At 38.9% G+C, this 9,152-nt stretch overlaps 1 long non-coding RNA gene across 1 annotated transcript; it reads right to left on the reverse strand.

Moving 5' to 3' along the window:
- Positions 1–398: 398 nt before the first annotated feature.
- LOC306988029 lies at positions 399–1,179 on the reverse strand. The gene is made up of 3 exons (XR_013795306.1): positions 915–1,179; positions 704–847; positions 399–608 (listed from the first exon to the last, which is right to left on the reverse strand). It is a non-coding gene; the product is annotated as an uncharacterized lncRNA (long non-coding RNA).
- Positions 1,180–9,152: the final 7,973 nt, after the last annotated feature.

Genomic DNA, 9,152 nt, shown 5'->3' on the forward strand with positions numbered 1-9,152 from the left:
AGTTTTCAGTTTCACGTCCTGCGTCACATTGTATAAATAGCAAATGCACTTTATAGCCTCTATCGTTCCCTGTTGGAGGAAATTGAGCATTGATATGTTGTGTTTGTATTTCACTGTGATCTCAAAGTGTATTATAATGTGTCCACAATCAGTATTTTCTCATTTTAAAGGAGAAGAGGACGTGTTTGTTTATTATGTTGTGAACAGTTTAAAATATACTTAAAGTCTGTATTCCTCCTGGAGGCGCTCAATATAATAACAAAATGTAATTGTTTTGTAATAAAAATTACATTATTAAATGTAATAAAACATGGAGAGACTCTTGAACCTCACAGTGAGAAACTTTATTGATAAAGGCAAGAAAATACATACAGCAAATATACAGCAGTAGCAAAGTGAGATATGTGTCTCTTTATTAATTTGTTTTATGTTTTTGCCATATAAGCCACACATATTGGATTGGATTTTGTAAAATCTGACTCTGAAAGAGAGCAGAAGCTCAAATAATCATCAGTATTTATTATTTTATTTTTTTAAACACTAGAAGAACAAAAACACACTTCAAGAACCTATAAAGTTCAGCATTCTGCTTTAGATTTCAACACTTCCTGAAAAAGATGAACATATAAAGCCATTAATATATCTGACAAATATTTAGAAATTATAAACCAGTTTGTGAGAAATGACATCATCAATCATGTACCTGATGTGTGAATATGTGCTTGATCTCGTTCAGCTCTTCTGGATCTGATGTCATAAACCAGAATGATGACAGTAGCCACGCCCACCAGAGCAGAGAGGACCAATCGGATCACAGCTTCAGTAGGACCACAACAGTGGACAGAGTCTGAGGAATAAACACATCAAACTGAGATCAGATCAGTCAATAAACACTAATATCAGCGCTGCCGTACCTGCACATGTGTGGCAGAGTGTGTGGATGTCCAGATGTGTGGTCTGGTTGCTGATGGGATTGTTCAGCACACAGCTGTAGGTGTTTTTATCCTGATATTCCACCTCCAGAGGTAGAGAGAGACTGATGCTGAGATCACACACACTGATGCTGGACAATACACTGATTCCTGCGTACCAGGAGAGAGTCACATGACTCACATTCAACACTGATGAACACACCAGTGAACATGATGATGATGAAGAACAGTGTGAAGAGTTACTGGTGATGACAGGAACCGGCAGACGAGCTGAGAAAGATTAGAAACATCAGAGTAAATCATAATCTCTGTTGAGGGAGGGAATCTCTGTGATTTTCAGAATTATAAAATAAATTACACAGAGATGAAAGTATCAGAATAATTAAACAAAAGAAAAGCGTTCAGAAGTTTGAAAAGCAAATGTCAAATAGATTTTACCATTTTGAAATTGAAAAACTCTTTTTTAAAATTTAGGATATTTCTACTGCAAAGTGATTAACAAATAAAGGGAACCAATAATAAACTCACTATAGACAATGAGACTGAACCTCTTTCTTCTCACACCGTTCATCAGTCGTTCATAATCTCCAGCATGTTCAGTTGTGGTGTGTGTGACGGTCAGAGATCCAGTTTGATTGTCCAGCTTCAGTCTGTCTCTGAATCTCCCATCAAGAACATCTTCATATACAGTGAATCTGTCGGCCGTTACATTGATTTCTGCGATTAAAGTGTTTTCATCTCCAAATCTCCACTGAATCACATCTTTATCTTTTATTGCAGTACGACGAGCTTTTAGAGCGACTGAATCTCCCTCCATCACTGATATTTCAACTGAATCATCAAACACACATACACACACACACACACACACACACACACACACACACACACACACACACACACACACACACACACACACACACACACACACACACACACACACACACACAGACAGACACACACACACACACACACACAGAGAGAGAGAGAGAGAGCAAACAGAAACAGGGTTTGTCACAGAAAAACAGATTAGAATTTTTTATTAAATTAAAGATTGAAATTAAAATAAACAATACCTTAAAACAACACAAACTAAAAACAAATGGTGTATGAATTCATTTAAATGTTGTCATTATAAAAAAGGTGTAACCGGTGTTGAACTCACCATTGACAGTGAGAAAGAAACTCTTGGTCTCATTGTTGATCAGTAGTTTATAAACTCCTTCATGTTCAGTTGTGGTGTGTGTGACGGTCAGAGATCCAGTTTGATTGTCCAGCTTCAGTCTGTCTCTGAATCTCCCATCAAGAACATCTTCATATACAGTGAATCTGTCGAACCGTTTATTGATTTCTGCTATTAAAGTGTTTTCATCTCCAAATCTCCACAGAATCACATCATCATCCTTCACTTCAGTGAGATTAGAGTTTAGAGAGACTGAATCTCCCTCCATCACTGATATTTGAACTGTAACTCCAAACACTGAAAACAGAATTTTTCAAATCACTCGATGTTGGTTTGATGAAGCTTCACTAAAATACTTTTATTCATTTAAACGTGACATTAATAATATTCTGCAGCATTACAACGACAAATGATGATGAATGAAAAGAGAAGTAGATTTATATATGGAACAATAACTAAAATAAGATATTTTTACTGTAATATTTAATGTCACACTCAAACTAATGCGGTTGAGTATCGGAGCTTCATATTTATTTTGTTATATTTAATAAATCACACTAATAACTGAGTTTAGAGCTGAATTCAAGCTTGATCTGTGTAAGACTCTTCCTGCAACGACTCTCCAAACCACTAGACGGCACTACCTGCTGTGAACTCTTTAGTTATGACTGCTAATCAAGTTATATTTATGTATTTTGCTCTATTTTCAGTTTTCATTGAGCTGTGTTCAGTCTTGAGCATATATCTATGGCTTTCCTGAGTTCTAGAAGAGTTAAGTGCTGTTTCTCTGTTGCCATTGCTTTGTTTTGTAAAGCTATGACTGATCTTTTGTTTGTATTTGAAAACTGAAGATCAAGTAGAGACGGCCTGCTTTTGAGTTATCTGAGCCTAGTTTGCTTTTTCTTCTGCACATGAGTCTTCTACTCTTCTACAAACTGTCTTCTCCAGTAGACCAGAGGTAGAAAAATAGCTTTCTCTGACCGGGAGACCCGGGTTCATGATCCTCCTTCGTAATGTCAGTCAATTGTGTCAATCTGACAGTAAAATCAGTGTTTAATTATTTCTATATGAGAATAACCGTGAATGTTGATCCTCTCTGACTAATTAGCCAGTTATTAACCAGTAATTTATCACATGAACAGAACAGCAGAAGCAACTGAAGCCATAAAAACACATTGAAAACTCACCAACCAGACGCCACACACACAAACAGAGCAAAACTAATTTCAGAAACATTTTCTTCACCGGTCTCAGTCCACGAATATGAAAAGCCAAACTCTTCAAGACTGGTTCAGTAATAGATGCTGTTCAGTGGGTTTATTTTCAAAAGTGTCCCAAGAAGTTAAAATGTTATTTTAGTGACTCTTAAACTAACATTTAAAGTTTTTTTCTCAACATTTATCCTGTGAGACTCATCCAGGGTTATTTCAGTATCATTGAGATACTATTGTAATTTTTACTTATGTTTTAAAACTGTTTTATTTTTATTTTAGTTGAAGTTTTAGTAATTTTTGTTTGTTAGTGTGGAAGAAATGTTATCTTTAAGATGTGTGTGACCATCATATGACAGTAAAAGAGCACACACAATATCTATTGTAATATGAACTTGTTTTGTAATGATAGAGAGTGTTGGTACGTGACAGGAGAGTCTCGACTCAAGGATACAATATGATGAACAAGTCTAAGAATGCTCTACGTACGGTTGAAATACCATCATTGGCCTAGAAAGATAACATTCTGGGAGTCAAGACTATAAAGAGGAAGGATGCTCTCCCTTCACTGTCACACACTATAATCTATAATCACTCTGTGTGACTGTGAAATAAACCTCATTAAAGACAATTGGAAATGTGTCTCTTATTCAGTAATATGATAGTGTTTGCCATAGGGGTGTGCAAAGCAGCCGATATTTGTATCTGTATTTGTATTTGTTGAGGGGGGGGGGGGGGGGGGGGGGAAGTATTTGTATTTGTATTCGAGTAAAATTCAAAATAGGCGTAAAAATAAAATAAAAATTGAGTTACACTTCTAATTTACGTTATAGTGTAAGTATTCTTTAATTAAATCCATTATAATAATTATGGATATGCAATATTGGTTGATGTTTTTCCATAAATCCAGCAATGAAACAAGGAACGTCATTGGAAAGAAAATAACATAACAGACCTCATCCATGGTTAAACCAACAACTAATAAAATACCATTGTGAACATTATGAAGCCTACATCTTGCTGTCTGCAAAAGACAGAGTAACTTAAACGTACCATATAACTCCCACACGTGCATACAATTCGACACAACTACACAAGCATTTTTAACCTTTTTAACCGAACGTTAACGTTACTGTCAACAGCCTATTGTCTAAATTACCGCGCTAAACAGCTGACGTTACGTAAACAGAGCGAAGATGAGATCACCCGACTGCAGACGTCAATAATGCAGCGCAATGGAATAATCTCCCGATCAAACTCCGCTTCTCGAAAGTTATAAACTGCCTCAGGAACCCAGTTAAGGTACAAACATCTATTCAACAAAAATAGTGATGGAGTTAAGTGTTTTTTTCGCTCAGCCGAGCGCTCTCTGTTGCTGTGTGGAGCAGCCTGTGTCCGTCACTCATCCACTCATCCGGACATGCACTGCGGTCTCATGAGGAAACGCAGCTTTTTGATATAAAGTTTTTCCTATTCCCGAATACAAATATTTTTTAAAGTATTTGTTCGAAATAAGTATTTGTAAAAAACACGTTAATTGTGCCTTTCCGAAGACCGTATTTGGGTTCGGCTCCACCCCTAGTTTGCCAAAACATTAGTAATTTTAGAATTTATGAATTTGATTTACTTATTATTTTTCTAAATGTTAATCTTCTGCTATAGCATGTCGTTCTTTCCTAGCTAGTAATTGTCTATAGCTAAAAACACCCACCCTGTTATGATACACATTGCATTGTAACACAATGGACAGCTTCTACTCTTTAATGCTAAAAGGCCTCGACACATCAAGCCGACGGTCGACCAGTGACCAGCATCGGGCCGTTGTTGAGCGTCGTCTGCCTGTTTTTGCGTTGTGTTCTGAACCATCGGCACCAGTCGGACTTCATTGCTCTGTTGCGAACGGCTATCAATGGACAGTGGCTAAAACTGCTCGCTAAATGTCGCTAGATGACAAAATACTGGCGAGTCTCGGGAACTAGATAAGGTTTGTCCAAGAAGTTGCTAGGTGAGATTTTATGAAAAAAGTCGCTAAAGGGATGTGAAAGATAACATCGCTAAATTGGCAACCCTGACTCACGTTTCTTTTTCTTTTTTTGGCCAACTGAGCATGTTGAATCGAGAACAGTCTGACTAGCTGTTCACTAAACAGTGAAAGAGTCAGAGCACATAAATAACAGTCGCGAGGCGACGACACATTTACCTTTCATCCCCGCTAGTTCTTTTACAACGTCTTGATGTGTCAAGGCCATAGACAGTATAGCAACTGGACACAGCGACCCCATAGGTTTCAACGGAGAAAAGTAAAGCCAATTAGAAGCACTTCCTGATCTCCAGGCGAACTGCGCAGACTCAAACTGAACTTGACGACATAGATGTGACGTGAGCCTGACTGACAGCTGTCAGTCTTCTAGTAGCTGTGCCGAGAGAAATATGAATCATTCCCTTCCGAATCTCGCAGAGACGGAAAGCGTGAGCATTAGCTGAGCAACTTTATCACTCTCTATGGGCTTCTCCCTTGACTTTATCTGACTTTATGCCTCCACGTCCCCCCGATTGCTCCGCCGGTCTATACGGTAATTTCTTGACTGTGCGACAGAGAGTTGCGTAGTTATGACGCAATCGTTAGCCTATTTTTACAAAAACTGCTTCTACGGGGCCATAACTTAAGATACAAGGTAATGGAGCCTTTTATACATTGTCGTGTTTCTTTAGAAATAAATAATGGACAAATGGAGACTTTAAACGCCTCAGATGTAAAGTTATTCGCTGTCAAAGTGACGCCAAAATGAATGGGAGTCAATGTAATGCTAACAGCAGGAGATCTTCTGCTACAATGGCGGCCCGCGGGGGAGGCTTCAGTTTCCGGCTGATGGATTACACCCTTGGTCAAGGCCTTAAGAGTAAGAATGACTACTACATTTTATTTATTTGTAATGCTGTCAAAGTGAAGTAATGAATGAAATATGCAGTCATAAATACACAAATACTGATGAATGTTCAGTGACTGCAGATTGTCTGTACTGTAACTTAACGGCTGTGTTTTGTCAGACGGCACCACAGGGCTTGACATTTAGACCCGACTGAAGTCTCTGTTAAACTGCCTCCTGGTCATCATTACTTTCCATTAACTTATAACATTACAGAATATATTGATTGAAGTCAAAGCTGAAAACCTTAATGTCAATCCCTGAATATGTTTGTTTTTTACAGTTATGAATTTGTGCTTGATTAGAAATATAGCCCAATAAAACTTCTTGAGACGGCTTTGAGTGCTCGAGCCCCTGCCCTTTTTCAAAATTAATCAAAAGTGCCCTTCTCAGACAAATATCATTGATAATATTGTGGTCAATAAAACAAAATGCATTTGCTTATAATTTACATAACAATGTGTACAAGACTAAAGTAGCCTAAATTCACGTTTATTTTTACGTTTCTGTCAGTCTGAGGTGTCGTTGCTATAACGTGTTGCTATGGGTTGCGTCACTTGCGTCAAGTTGTGCGTGTCTTGCTTCGGTCTTGACTGACGGTCTCCATTTTCGAGGGTCTAAAACTCCGGAGTAGTGTGTGGGCGGCAGGCATAACCGTAGCAAAAGTTATGCGTTTTAAAATGAAAATGTACTAGTGTACACGTAGGTATCCCACACAGTCTGCTTGGGAACCGCGTCTTTCAGTGAGTATGGCTCGACGGCAGAAGAAAAAAAAAAGCTTTTTTTTTTTTATTATTATTATTTTTTATAATAAAAGGTTGTGTGTCGATTCAATTAGAAATCCACATAACACATATTTTAAAATATTACTAAATTCGCTGAAGCCTGTTTGTCATGCATAATACACCGACCAATCGTCATCTGGCACAAGAAGTTCAAATATCATTGGACGGTCATTTATAAATAAATCATTTGAAAATTACATGGACAGACGAATTTACGTTGAAGTGATCTGAATCTCCGTCGTTGACCTAATGGATGTTAATTGACTACAAACCAGCACCAAAAGTAGCATTAATGGTAAGTATAGTATTCAAGTCACTTGAATTTAGTCTATATTGATCATACTGTCTATGATATTGATACACCGTTTACCATTACGAAACTATCATAAGCCGCGTTTCCACCGCGGGAACTTTCCCCAGGAACTAGGAACTTTGTGGTGGTACTCGGTGTGTTTACACTGCAGGAACCAGGGTCTTAAGTTCCGGGTAAATATTTCCCCCTCCGAAAGTCCCTGCTCGCGAGGTAGTACCAGAGAATGTCTAATAAGGGGAGAAGGTTCACTCTCGCTACACTTACGGCTTCTGAACTGGTTGCAGTTCCACTCTGGCTCCATATGAGGGCGCTCACAGGACGAGTGCAGAATGAATGGAGGTCTATGGAGCTATACCCCTCAAAATCCACTTTTCTCAAGATATAATTTTTTGTCTAGTAATTTGAATGTTGTATTCGAAAGGAGATGCAAAGAAATTACACATTGCTGGGTGTTAGATTTTTTAGAGTCACTTATTTGCTTTAAAATGTCTTTCAAAATGTCAATGACGTCATACACATCGTACGACCAGAGATACTGCTTTACGGCAATCCTTCAGTCACTGTGGTGCTTTCGCGCTCTGCACTTTATTTTCTCTCGAGGCATCGCCAGCACAGCCGACACAGGTAAACACACGTGCTAGAAGAGTTTCTGCTAGAATATATTCTGTTCCCGCTTCGGATGCCATGATGCCATCAAGCGGTATCTCTGGTCGTAACCAGTCCTTCACTGACCAATCAGCGTTCATTAGCAGAATGCTAGCATGTTATGGGCAACAACAACTCAACCTGTAAGAAATCGAAAGGACATAAGCACTCGTTCATTCAATTTTCGACCTATAACCCATGTTGAACTTGCCAAACCTACAATCAAATCTGAGATTTCTCAACGGCAATCGGCTGAAAGGGACAAATTTAGCCGTCTAGCTCCATAGACTCCATTCATTTTGCACTCGGGGGTGATCGCCCCCAGTGGAACTCTGGTGGAACTACAACCAAAATTCGGTACAATAGGACTTAATAGGGAGTGAACAGGTTCTCTGTAGACGGGCTCTGGTAGTACTTTTTCAAAGTTCTGGAACTTTCGGGGGCGGGACTTGTGCGCTGAACATGCTGATTGGTTGTGTTCACGCCGCATTTTGACTGGAGGACTTATATATCCACGCAGCATTCTATTTTAACCGGCATTTTTAAAAATCTATTGCGGTTCGTGGCTTCATGCATTAAGAGTTGTCTGTCTGCAAATATGGATTTTAATAAAAAATAATAAAAAAAAAACCAGCTGGACCGACGACGAGGTTCAGGCTTTATTAAGCGTATTTGTGTAACAGGAAATTTTCTGCACGTTCGTCCCAGCCATCTCACATGCAATGGCCCTCATTTATGAAAAGTGCGTACACCAAATTTCCAGCGTACACCCAAAACCACGGTGACTTTTGAAAAATTTTTGAGAACTTTTTTGAGAATTTTGAGAAGCCTTCGAAATGGGACAGCCTCCGTTGCCCCGCTGTGACGCATCCGGGTCATGGACTGCAGCTTTAGAAGGATATAGCCCCAGAACTAGGACACAGCTATTGTAATACATACAATAGCAGACATAAGGGCGTGTTAATCTAATGACGATCGTTTTCAGCCGCGGCATTTATCAAGAGGCAGGTATTGCGTACACCTGAATTTCAAAGGTACGCACAGCTTCATAAATCAGATGGTGAGAGGAGTGTAAGCATAATCTTACGCCAACATATGCGCCCGTTTCGACGCAAGATTGATAAATGAGGGCCAATGTCCGCAATACATCACAAAC

The sequence above is a fragment of the Phoxinus phoxinus genome (assembly GCF_949152265.1).
Source record: "Phoxinus phoxinus genome assembly, chromosome: 20".
Taxonomy (NCBI): Eukaryota; Metazoa; Chordata; class Actinopteri; order Cypriniformes; family Leuciscidae; genus Phoxinus; species Phoxinus phoxinus.